The following is a 14076-nucleotide window of genomic DNA, read 5'->3' as shown; positions in this document are numbered from 1 at the left end:
GCAGATGCTGCGGAAATTTCCCCTGCGGATTATCATTGCGGAAAAATCCGCAGCAATACCAATTATTTTGCGGAATCACAGTTTCAGTCGCCAGACTCTCCTCCAGACCCGGGTACCATAGTACCTGTAGTTAAAGAATTAGAATAAAAAAAACCTTATACTCACCTTTCCGGTGCCCTTTGGTCTCCTCGGCTTCCGGCGGTGGTCTGCAAGGACGTTCTGTGACGTCATTTATTCACGTGACGGTCACGCGACGGCTGACGTCCGCGATCAGGTGAAGGTCGTGTGACCATCACATGACTAAATGACTTCATGGAAAGTCCTTTTTAGAGCACCGGGAGCCGCCAAAGATACCGGACGCATCGCTAAGGAGACCAGGGGCCATCTGAAGGTGAGTATAATGTTTTTTCTTTATTTTCTTTACTATTGAAGCTGCATTTGCAGCATCGTAACTTGGTCACACTATATAAATCCATGCCGGTTGCATGGATTTATATAGTGTGACCAAGCTGTCAAGCACTTTTCCAAGTGATGTTAAAATCGCTTGGAAAAGCGCTTGACAACCCGCATGCGAAATTGCATGTGAAGAACGCTTCACTTACACTTCTACATGGCAGAAAAACCGCATGTACAATCCGCATGTGTTTTTTCTGGCAGGGAGCTGCAGAAACGCTCAGGAAAAATCCGGAGCATTTCTGCATCGTGGGCACATAGTCTAAAACACAGTTTCAGTGGGGTTTTTTTTTCAACAAATTGCAACCAGTGGACAGGGGTTTTAGAAACTGGAAAACCTCCTTAAAGATGCCCTCCTCCCATTAAAGTTTTTATCCTCTTAACATATTACAATCACTATATAGCACTGTGTTCTTACAATTGCTCATTTTGCCTCTTTTCTCTGCTCTATGTAGATACAGGAAGTGTCTTGTCCCTGCATTTATCATTCCCCTCTTCAGCTCCTGACCCAACTGCTCCACCTCTACCCACTTGCCAGGGACTTATGCAGAGAAAATTGACCTCCTGTTTCTACATAGAGCTTAGAAGGATTCAGCTAGTCAGTTTTTAATCCCGTGATGTCACAGACCTAATGGGAAACAGGAGAATTATCCGAGTAGAAAGGTAAAATGAGTAATAGTAAGTACACAGTGCTATATAATATGATGATTGCAATATATTAAAGGATTAAAACTTTGATGGGAGGAGTGCTTCTTTAAGTACACAGCCCATTTAACTTATGAAATGGTTTCCAAGATGACAACCATCAAAGACCAGTCATAATCAACTCAGGAAAGTGGGTGTCTGAAATCCACAATATATGACCAGTTTAAGCAGTTTTCCCAGCCTAGTACAAACATGAAAACAAAATTATACTAACATAACGGTGCACATAATACAATGACACAATAGCCACCAGAGTGTTTTCCTTGTTATAACAATGTCCACAACTTGAGATCTTTTCGTAAAGATAAATGCAAATCTATTAATAGGGGAGAAACCCAAATTAAAACTTGTGATGCCAAGAATGTAGCGGGGGTGCGTATGCTCGACCTCCTCTCCATTAGTTGTCTATGAGAAAGGCAAGCAATGTAGTCTGCTATTCTTATATCGGCAGTGAACGGAGAGGAGGCCGTCCATGTTTACCCCCTCTCTATTGAGGACAGGGCTCTGCAGAGCCAGTTCCCGGGATCGCTGGGGGTCCCAGTGGTCAGACCCACAGCAATCAGAAAGTGTTATTTCCTATCCAATGGATGGTGGATAACTTGTGATTTTGTGAATAAACTTTTAATACCACTTCCAGCAAATTTACAGTTCCAGGTTGTCTAGAACAACCTTTTGTGATAGTTTGAGAGCTCTGTAATGCCTTACATCTCCTGTTAATTAGCATCTCATAGAAAGTCAGTAGCTGCAACTCAAAACCCATTTACAGCATTTACAGTTCTTGTTAAATGCACAGAACAAACTGAAATGGCAAAGGAAATCCCATGATGGACACATTGCCTACATTACAGAGCTAAGGATAGAAGCTCTCAGACAATTGCAATCACCAAGTCAGGAGAAAAGAGGACTAAAGTTTTTATATTTTTGCACTAAAAGTAAAATAAATTCATCAATGTCACATACCTGGCTATTGCAATAATAATAATAATAAATAATATTATTAAAGCACAGGCTCACCCTCGGCTTTTTACCACTATTAGTATTAGTTTTATTACATCATTACCATCTCATATTAAAGGGAATCTGACACCAGGTTTTTGCTGCCCATCTGGGAGCAACATAATCTACTGGCATGGAATTGGATTCCAGCAATGTGTCACTTACTGGGCTGTTTTCTGCAGTTTAGATAAAAATCACTGTTTTATATGCTTCAGATCTAGCAGTTCTCTGAATACTGCCCTATAATATTCTATCCCCTTCATCGATTGGCCTCTATCTGGGTACACTGTGCATAGGCAGAAGGCTGCCAATCATTGTTGTTAAAGGGGATATACAGAGCTAATGAATATGGAGGACTACATGGCAGCAGGTTTACTAGCCTTCTAGTGATAAAAATCAGTGTTTTATCTGTAGGAGATCAAAACTACAGCAAGGATCCCAGCAAGTGGCAGATCGCTGGAATTATGGTCTCTGTCTCTACATAATGCTGCTCTCCGATGGGAAATACCTGGTGACAAATTGCTTTTAAAGGGAACCTGTCACCTGCATGTAGCCCAAACACTGCGGGGAGAAAATTCACTTTATTCTCCCCAGAAGCATTACTGTAACAGTCATGGTGGCGGAGCAGGCTCCAATTCAGTCACCGCTCTGAGAATACAGAGCAACGGCTGTAACCGCGCCTCTGACCCTGACTAACAGCCGGCTCCAGCGCAAAGCCAGTGTCATACAAGTGTATGGAGAAAGGCCACGCCCACAAGACTGGCCCTGGCCGGGAGTATGTATAACGCATATACAGTACAGACCAAAAGTTTGGACACACCTTCTCATTTAAAGATTTTTTTCTGTATTTTCATGACTATGAAAATTGTACATTCACACTGAAGGCATCAAAACTATGAATTAACACATGTGGAATTATATACTTAACAAAAAAGTGTGAAACAACTGAAAATATGTCTTATATTCTAGGTTCTTCAAAGTAGCCACCTTTTGCTTTGATGACTGCTTTGCACACTCTTGGCATTCTCTTGATGAGCTTCAAGAGGTAGTCAGCGGAAATGGTCTTCCAACAATCTTGAAGGAGTTCCCAGAGATGCTTAGCACTTGTTGGCCCTTTTGCCTTCACTCTGCGGTCCAGCTCACCCCAAACCATCTCGATTGGGTTCAGGTCTGGTGACTGTGGAGGCCAGGTCATCTGGCGTAGCACCCCATCACTCTCCTCCTTGGTCAAATAGCCCTTACACAGCCTGGAGGTGTGTTTGGGGTCATTGTCCTGTTGAAAAATAAATGATGGTCCAACTAAACGCAAACCGGATGGAATAGCATGCCGCTGCAAGATGCTGTGGTAGCCATGCTGGTTCTGTATGCCTTCAATTTTGAATAAATCCCCAACAGGGTCACCAGCAAAACACCCACACCATCACACCTCCTCCTCCATGCTTCACGGTGGGAACCAGGCATGTAGAGTACATCCGTTCACCTTTTCTGAGTCGCACAAGGACACGATGGTTGGAACCAAAGATCTCAAATTTGGACTCAGACCAAAGCAGATTTCCACTGGTCTAATGTCCATTCCTTGTGTTCTTTAGCACAAACAAGTCTCTTCTGCTTGTTGCCTGTCCTTAGCAGTGGTTTCCTAGCAGCTATTTTACCATTAAGGCCTGCTGCACAAAGTCTCCTCTTAACAGTTGTTGAAGAGATGTGTCTGCTGCTAGAACTCTGTGTGGCATTGACCTGGTCTCTAATCTGAGCTGCTGTTAACCTGCGATTTCTGAGGCTGGTGACTCGGATAAACTTATCCTCAGAAGCAGAGGTGACTCTTGGTCTTCCTTTCCCGGGGCGGTCCTCATGTGAGCCAGTTTCTTTGTCGCGCTTGATGGTTTTTGCAACTGCACTTGGGGGCACATTCAAAGTTTTCCCAATTTTTCACACTGACTGACCTTCATTTCTTAAAGTAATGATGGCCACTCGTTTTTCTTTACTTAGCTGCTTTTTTCTTGCCATAATACAAATTCTAACAGTCTATTCAGTAGGACTATCAGCTGTGTATCCACCAGACTTCTGCACAACACAACTGATGGTCCCAACCCCATTTATAAGGCAAGAAATCCCACTTATTAAACCTGACAGGGCACACCTGTGAAGTGAAAACCATTTCCGGTGACTACCTCTTGAAGCTCATCAAGAGAATGCCAAGAGTGTGCAAAGCAGTCATCAAAGCAAAAGGTGGCTACTTTGAAGAACCTAGAATAGAAGACATATTTTCAGTTGTTTCACACTTTTTTGTTAAGTATATAATTCCACATGTGTTAATTCATAGTTTTGATGCCTTCAGTGTGAATGTACAATTTTCATAGTCATGAAAATGCAGAAAAATCTTTAAATGAGAAGGTGTGTCCAACTTTTGGTCTGTACTGTATGCCCTCTGGTTCCGGATCAGAAGCTGGGGACATTCATAAGTCTGCAGTTGCAGAATAACTGGAGACTTCTTGATTTGGAAAGGACCACCTCTTTATAAAAAAAAAACATTCAACTGTGTGCATGAGATTTCTGAAATCTCTGCTTTTGCTGGTACAGTAAAACACAGCTTCACCAATCAGCAAAAAAAATGTTGCGTGTGAACATAGCCGTAAGGATTTGTGTTTCATACACGAGTTCTAGTATTCATACATATTATAATACATGTTGTTTTTCATAGAACTAAGGCTTTTTTTGCGGATACAGTGGTTTCGCAAGAAAAAGGGGAGACTATTTTTGATCCTAGTCAAATTTGCCAATATCTACAGATATTATATATATACATACATTAAGATATTGTGGAAAATGGAAAATCTGCCAGGTGTGGACACAGCATAATTTAAGAATTATCTAAAAGGTGAACATTGCTATTTTCCTCCACTAAATCTCTACAAAACCTAAATATTACGTGAAGTAACAAGATTACATACATCATCTTAATCAATGATGACCTCTAACCTAACCAATTTGGACAACTTGAATATTCATTAGTAGAAGTGGGTTATATTGATCCAGACCCAACATGCAGTTAGTGCATAGGAAAACAGAGAAAATATCTTATGGTTTCCTTCACACAGTATTCTTTTCTGGGGGTTTTAGAATAAGGGGGGGGGAAAACTAACCTTAAAATGCCAACTTTTATTATATGTACTAAGTTCCTGGCTGCTTTTTCATATTTGGCTTCATTTAGTAAATGCACTTTTCTGACAATTTTTCCAAGAACTATATAGGGAAGCCAAAAAAAAAAAAAAAGCCAAACCCAAAACTTGCTACATTAAAAATGGATCTGCAGTTTGTTTTTTAAAACCACAACTTGATGATTTATCTTGCAGGAATTGCATTCGCTGCCGAAAGTCCACAGGCAACGAAAATGTAAATGCATTTTTCCATTGTAGAAATGCACTCAAAATGCATGTAATTCGCCGTCCACGGGCCGCATGTATCAGGCGCTTGCTCTATGAACTCAGCCAGGTATGTTTGACTCTGAAAACACTGGAACATTTCAGAGAAAAACATACTTTAATAGCGGAGACTAGTCAAGTTCCCGGCAACTTCTCCCCTCCCCAATCGCTGCACTAGATTGACAGGTCTCTCTCTATACGCACATGAAGGCAGAAATCTGTCAATCAAGCGCAGTGGGCAAGGAGAAGCCGCCACAGATCGGCCTGTCCGATTAGTATACAGCGCAGCTTGGTGCTCGGAGGCTTTTGAAGTATGTTTTTCTCCGAAACGCAGCAGTGTTTCACAGACAAACATACCTGGCTGGGATCATACAGCCAGCGCCTGATACATTCAGCATACATCAGCTTTCAGGTTCACTTTTACATTATTTCTTATATACTAATTTGCACCCTTGTACTTTGTTTTATCCTCCCCTTCTCCCAAGAGCCGTAGCTTGTTTCTTTTTTTTTTTTCCCCCATTGCCGCAGCTATATGAGGGCTTGTTTCATGTAAGATCAGTTGCAGTTTTGAATCACACCATCCATTTTACCATAAAACGCACTGAAAACATGTGAAAAATATTCAAATTGTGATTTAAAAAAAAAGTGAAAAATGCAATTCCACAAGAGTTTTCTGGGTTTTGATTTTACAGTATTCATTTTACGGTTAAACACCTGAAATTAAGATTCTCCAGGTCACACAACCATATAAAAATTGATGCTGTACTGTGGCATTAGACTTTTTCGTGCACCCATAGATTTGAATGGCCGAGCCTCATCGGGGTTAGGGAAGAAACTAGCGCATGCTGCAAATTTGTTCACACACAGATTCGGTCAGTAAAAAAATAGTTCATCTGCACTGCCCCATGGATTAACATTGGTTCGTTCGTGATCCATTTTTTTTTTTCAACTGACAGCACCTGAACCGAAAATACAGCCATGTGCACGAGCCCTAAAATGAAGAATGCAGCGAACCTCACACAGTAGACACAGTGCCAGCAAAGATGAAGAGTTGCCACATGGCCCAGAGGAGAACAGACACTAAAAAAAGGAGAAGAAATCAAATGGTAAGTATTTTACTACACTTACACCACAACCACACACTTAAAGGGGTATTCTCATCTACAAGATGCTATCCCATTAAATAATAATATTAGCAAATACCTCCCATTAGAAATGTAGTGTAGTTTTTCTTATTCGCTATGTAGCTTACCCCATGTGCAGGGCATTGCAGTAGCCAAGGTATCTGTGGTTACAACCACTCATATATTGACAGCTGTTAGTGGCCGCAACCATGAGTACCTAAGCTACTGCAATGCCCTGCAAATAGGGTACGCAACTTCACAAATCTGAAAAACTATACTACATTTCTAATTGGAGGCATTTGCTAATATTATTACTACACCTACTACATATTGGGATAGGATATTGGAGATGGAAACACACCTTTAACTTTTAGGGTAAATTACTAGGTTAGACTCTAACTGCACGATTTTTGCAATAAGAGGTTTTACCTAAAAATGTGTGAGTGAAACTTGCATAAGTGCATGTACATGAAGTTTCTGCACAGTTTCTGCTCCAAAAACTTAGTAAAAAGACTGGGGTGATTTGGAGAGTTTGTTTGGTTTCCACTCCTAATAGACCTAGTGTGAACAACCTTAAAGTGTGTCTCCATACCTGCCACATCTTGAGTTGCAGCTTAAAGGGAACCTGTCACCAGCAAAAACATTATTTCCCTGCAGATATGGGCTTAATCTGCAGGTTAATAGAGTTACTAACCTGCCCGACGCCCGCACTTAGCAATACGCTGCGGGGAGAATATGCGGGGCGGCGCAAGTTCAGTCACCACTCAGAATTCACAGCCGAGGCTGTAACCATGCCCCCGGCCCGGACTGACTGCCGGCCCCAATGCAGAGCGAGAGTCGGAGATTGCTCCCCAAAGGAGGACCCCTGCAAATACATATCCCAGCTGGGGAACACTTACTCATTTCTGGTGGAGTACCTTTGAACATAAAACTCTGGTTTGGAAACGTTGCCATTGACGTGCAATTAAACTTTGCCAACAGTAATGGGTAAGACTCATCATCTGTTTCTCTACCTCAGCCTGACTGTTCCTGTTAGCAAACAACAGTGTGAAAAAAGCCAACTTGATCAAACCATTTAAGGAAGCCATCCCCATTCGGAAACATCTCTGATGTCCAAAATGTCAAGTCACTAACCATTTCAACGTGAATCATTTTCACAAACAAATGTGTGCAAATTTGTGGCTTTCCCAAAGTCTACTACTCCAGATAGATCATAACACAAGCTGGCTTCCAACCAATGACTGCTGGCTCTTCACTGCCTAATTGGTTGGAAGCCAGCTGTCAATCAGCATGACACCAGTAGTCCCGCCCTGTCAACAGGAAGAGAAACTTCTGCTCAGTTGACAGGGAGTAGCAGAATCTCTGTCAGGAGCGGTCAATGACCGGCGCCGGGTACAGACAGGTAGTTGCCTCTCTTAGCAACTACATGCCTTTTTTTCAAAGTCCTGGATATCTCCTTTAAGTTCAAGATAGTGCTATCAGAGTTTTCACTGAGGGTATGTACTTCTTCTCAGTGTATGACCAATCATAAGCAGGCAGCAACATAGCAGAAAAAAAGAAAAGAACCCCCCACAACCACCGCCATAGCTTACAGCAGGGTTCTCAGTGTGTGAGATGCAGATGTGACCTTCTGCATGATTAGAAAGTGCTGGGAAATTAGAACACAAATGACTCACACCTTTCACGAGGGAGGGAAGGGGCAGCACAACTGAGTTTAGCTGTGCTACAAACCCATCTATCGGCTCTCCTGTATTGACCCTCCCCGCCCACCGCATATCCAGAGATGTGTTACACAGACTCAAGTGTACTGACATGTCAGGACAGGCAGTATAATAGAGCCAACAGTGAAAACAGAGGCAAAAAGCTAATAGAAGGGTTTGTAATGCGACACCATTAAACTCAGCAGTGCTGCCCCTTCCCTCACAGGAATCTTATCTGAAAGGAGTTATCTGTGCTCTAATCTCCCAGCACTTTATAATCATGCAGGAGGTTAGACTAGGAGATCAGAGCTGTATCCTTACATCTCACACCCTGAGAAACCCAAGGTATTGTAGAGGAATGTTCTTTCTGTGCCTGTTGCTGACTGCGTATGATTGGTCAACTAACACAAAAGAGAGAAGCATATGCCTCAGTGAAAACTATCTGAAAACACCCACTTGGCCTTAAAAAAAAAAAAAAAAAAAGTTAAATGTTAACTCATTGGGTGCCAAATAATTTGATTGCCAATATTTCCGCAATGAAGTGGTGGAATAAAAAACAAAATGTTTTATTCTGCTCTACAGCCACTATTACATCGTGTGTCCAGTTCAGCATGAAAAATTTGGTGAAAGGTCTTCAACGACTAATTGAGGTCTAGAGGTCATGTCCCAGAAGTAGCAGATTAGGTGAGGCCAAGTCTGAAGGATGATACAGAAGTTTTGAGATTTTATAATATGACATTACAAAAATATAAAACTTGGTGAGTATAACAAAATCTCTTCTGAGGTGAAACTGCCTCACGGTACTGGCACTCGGTAGGGAGTGTGGCCAGATTCCAACATTTATTTCTATCTCTCCGGAGTAGAAACCGTTGCTAAGTCCATGAACTTGAGAGCATTTATTTCATGGACTGGCTGTCTGTGATAGCCTGACCAGTTATTTACTTTGCTGCATGCGGGACCATTTGTGTACTACAATTCCTTGTCTTTTCTATACATTCATTTGTGCTACAGTCTGAACCATCCTTTCACTCAAGACATGGGTCAAATTTTAGGCCTTTAGTCGGTTCACATTGAATTTAAATAAATAAATTGGTTATCAGATCCTCAATTGGATCATTACTGAACATCAAGTGCAATCCTATAAAGTTAGTTGCCAGCAGGACATTTGTAACTGCCCTGACAGTTCCCTAATATTAGTCCTACCCGGATAACTTCACTCTCCTAATTGGCAAAAATCAAACTTACTTTGTAATTGTGGAATTACTCAATGTTTAGCAATTTTTCTCTGGTACTTTTATACAAACAGGTCCGCAGAAATGGACAAATTACTGAAGTACCAACCAAAAAAAAAATAAAATCACCCATAGACGTAAAGAGCACGGCTCAGTCAGTTATGGTCTATCTGGCTACCGGCATTTATCACATTGTGCCTCACACTGTGCCACGGATGCAATCTCAGAAGCAGTGGCTACGGCAGCGCAACATCACATTGCGCCACATGGTACTGTGCTGTGGGCAGAACAAATTATCTGCTTGTACGTGCTGCCATATTTTACCACACAATTATATATGCCAGTATAACTAATACAATAAATCCTACCTTTATACACCTTTGGGAAATACAGATCACCAATGGCACCATACACTATTATAGGCTGCCCCTCCTCCATCCCCCCAATGGCACCATACACTATTATATAGCATCCAGCCATACACTACTCCTCTATAAGCATACAATGATACATAGTCCCCCCTCCATACGCCAACAGCGCCGCACTGTGCTATATACGCCAACAGCGCCGCACCGTGCTATATACGCCAACAGCGCCGTGCTACATACCCCAACAGCGCCGCACCGTGCTACATACCCCAACAGCGCCGCACCGTGCTACATACCCCAACAGCGCCGCACCGTGCTACATACCCCAACAGCGCCGCACCGTGCTACATACCCCAACAGCGCCGCACCGTGCTACATACCCCAACAGCGCCGCACCGTGCTATATACCCCAACAGCGCCGCACCGTGCTATATACCCCAACAGCGCCGCACCGTGCTATATACCCCAACAGCGCCGCACCGTGCTATATACCCCAACAGCGCCGCACCGTGCTATATACCCCAACAGCGCCGCACCGTGCTATATACGCCAACAGCGCCGCACCGTGCTATATACGCCAACAGCGCCGTGCTACATACCCCAACAGCGCCGCACCGTGCTACATACCCCAACAGCGCCGCACCGTGCTATATACCTCAACAGCGCCGCACCGTGCTATATACCCCAACAGCGCCGCACCGTGCTATATACCCCAACAGCGCCGCACCGTGCTATATACCCCAACAGCGCCGCACCGTGCTATATACCCCAACAGCGCCGCACCGTGCTATATACCCCAACAGCGCCGCACCGTGCTATATACCCCAACAGCGCCGCACCGTGCTATATACCCCAACAGCGCCGCACCGTGCTATATACCCCAACAGCGCCGCACCGTGCTATATACCCCAACAGCGCCGCACCGTGCTATATACCCCAACAGCGCCGCACCGTGCTATATACCCCAACAGCGCCGCACCGTGCTATATACCCCAACAGCGCCGCACCGTGCTATATACCCCAACAGCGCCGCACCGTGCTATATACCCCAACAGCGCCGCACCGTGCTATATACCCCAACAGCGCCGCACCGTGCTATATACCCCAACAGCGCCGCACCGTGCTATATACCCCAACAGCGCCGCACCGTGCTATATACCCCAATAGCGCCGCACCGTGCTATATACCCCAATAGCGCCACACCGTGCTATATACCCCAATAGCGCCACACCGTGCTATATACCCCAATAGCGCCACACCGTGCTATATACCCCAATAGCGCCACACCGTGCTATATACCCCAATAGCGCCACACCGTGCTATATACCCCAATAGCGCCACACCGTGCTATATACCCCAATAGCGCCACACCGTGCTATATACCCCAATAGCGCCACACCGTGCTATATACCCCAATAGCGCCACACCCTGCTATATATCCCAACAGCGCCGCACCGTGCTATATACCTCAACAGCGCCGCACCGTGCTATATACCTCAACAGCGCCACACCCTGCTATATACCCCAACAGCGCCGCACCGTGCTATATACCCCAACAGCGCCGCACCGTGCTATATACCCCAATAGCGCCGCACCGTGCTATATACCCCAATAGCGCCGCACCGTGCTATATACCCCAATAGCGCCACACCGTGCTATATACCCCAATAGCGCCACACCGTGCTATATACCCCAATAGCGCCACACCGTGCTATATACCCCAACAGCGCCACACCGTGCTATATACCCCAACAGCGCCGCACCGTGCTATATACCCCAATAGCACCGCACCGTGCTATATACCCCAACAGCGCCACACCGTGCTATATACCCCAACAGCGCCGCACCGTGCTATATACCCCAATAGCACCGCACCGTGCTATATACCCCAACAGCGCCACACCGTGCTATATACCCCAATAGCACCGCACCGTGCTATATACCCCAATAGCACCGCACCGTGCTATATACCCCCTTTATACCACACCCGCACCCCGTACTATACCCCACACTAGTGATGGCCGCAGCCGCTCACTCCGCCGCACACACGAGCGCTCAGCCGGACTCGCCTCAGCATCTTTACCTCGGGCGGCCGCAGGTGACCACAGCGGGGGCTCCTCTGTGCCCCGATATGCCTGATAGTCCGGCACACCGTGTTGCACGGAGCGCGGGTGGCCGGCGCCGTCTGCTTGCTCCCCGGAGCGGGTGACCCGGCTGCTGGGCACGATGTGCTGCTGTCCCCGGCTCTCCCGCAGTACTGCACACACACACTGCCGGCTGCTGCCTGCGCTGTCCAGGTGGGGGCGGGACTCTGGGGAGGAGGCTACTTCTCCAGCATCTGTCCCAGGGTGCGCGGCTGTCACAGCCACTGTAATCAATCAACATAAACATGGCTGCTATCCTGTGAAATGTAACACAAGCACCAGCGATGTGCAGGCTTAGCCCCAGCCATTGATGGCAGAGAGCAGCACGGGGCCACATTGTGGGGTCCCAGAACTTCACATGGGACAACTTTCCTAATAAACAATCTGTGGCTTGGAGAAGACCCCCAGCAAAGTCTAACTCCAATCAGGGGGTCTCTGCTGCTGGATGAAAGGCGCTATTATGGCCTGGGGACGGCTCTGGCTGCGATTGGTCTCCCCTTCCAGCTCAATGATCAGACATGTTGAAACTCATCAGCCTGATCCTTCTTTCCTCTAAGGCCACGGCCCCACTATCAGTATTTGGTCAGTATTGGGTCAGTATTTTTTCTCAGGAGTGGGAGCCAAAACCAGGAGTGGGTGATAAATGCAGAATTGGTGACTTGTTTCTATTATACCTTTTCTCTGATTGTTCCTCACCTGGTTTTGGCTCCCACTCCAGATTAAAAATACTGACTGAATACTGACCAAATACTGAAAGTGGGACCATGGCCTAACATTTACCCTCAGGTAAATACCCACATGCAGATTAGCTGGGCACCCATTAAAGGGGTTGACCCCTTCCTGATCACATCATGACCCAATGGAAAATAAAAACAATCTTTCCTCACCTCCCGCAGCAGTGCCATTCCTGCAATGTTGGCACTACTATTCCCCATGGGTCATATGACCAAAGCAGCCAATCAACAACCAGTGATTGACTGCAGATCATCAATATTCCACTGTCCACTCTGCTCCTAGTAAAGTCAGCAGTGTGCAGATAGGGAGAGACCTGTCCATCAACTGGAGCAGCACAGGAAGAAGATGGCCAGGGACCTTACCAGACTAGACAGGTGTCCCCCCGTAGTCCCCAGATTAGAGTCGGATTTTCAAACCATGTTTTCTCTGAAACACCATATAGTAAAGCACCTTACTGCAATTGCACAGACCTGATTCATGCTGCCCATTGTTTGGAGGGCATTAATAAAATTGCAGGTTCCATTTAAAGTTTTACATACTTTTTCTAACCCTAACTAGGATGAGGATTAGGACAAGGGTTAGGAATAGGGATAGGTTTAGGAATAGTGTTAGGGTTAGGTAGGGAGTGGTGCTTCTTATCTAAGTTCCTAGCATCCAGTCTTATACTTTCCAGCTGCCATCTTCCCATTCTTCCCATTGGTCTCCAGCATGTTGTGTCCTGCCGGATCGCTCCAGTGTTTCCTGGAGGAAGTTGGAGGTCACAACTCGTAAGTCTATGAGAGTCTCATTCTGGTTCTCACAGACTTACATTAAGAGCTTGTGACCATTACCTTTGACTTCTGACTAGTCCGAAGTAGCCGTCACAAGATGGTGGCGCAGCACCTGGAAGAGCTGAAGTCGGCGGCTGATCAGTGTAAGACTACAGTCGGGGATCTTAGATTAGTAGCACCGCTCCAGCGCTGAAAAAAAAATGCTGGAGTGCTGCTTTAAAATAATTACATTAAACAATGGGCTAAAAAAAAAGAAACCAAGCAATAAAAAAATAACAATGTATGCATTTGTTTTTAAAATAGGTGTAATGGCCCACAGGTTAGGGGGCGCAGCTCTGCCCTAGGTGCTAGCAACATACACTGTGCCAAACAGCTTGAATCCGGTCTTAGAGGATTATTTGGCAAATATTTCATTTTATTGTTGTTTTTT

General features: G+C 45.1%; 1 protein-coding gene across 4 annotated transcripts in view; it reads right to left on the bottom strand.

Moving 5' to 3' along the window:
* Positions 1–12329, bottom strand: part of GREB1L (GREB1 like retinoic acid receptor coactivator) — a 148069-nt gene extending 135740 nt beyond the window's left edge. For all 4 annotated transcript variants that reach the window (XM_073679136.1, XM_073679138.1, XM_073679137.1 and 1 more), the window contains exon 1: positions 12081–12329. The gene's annotated coding sequence lies outside the window, so the exon portion shown is untranslated. The remainder of the gene's footprint in view (positions 1–12080) is intronic.
* Between the last annotated feature and the right edge of the window lie 1747 nt (positions 12330–14076).

The sequence above is a fragment of the Phyllobates terribilis genome, unplaced genomic scaffold, assembly GCF_046119375.1.
Source record: "Phyllobates terribilis strain yellow unplaced genomic scaffold, ASM4611937v1 Scaffold_4__5_contigs__length_816908805, whole genome shotgun sequence".
Taxonomy (NCBI): domain Eukaryota; kingdom Metazoa; phylum Chordata; class Amphibia; order Anura; family Dendrobatidae; genus Phyllobates; species Phyllobates terribilis.
This window is presented reverse-complemented; position numbering and strand designations above follow the sequence as displayed.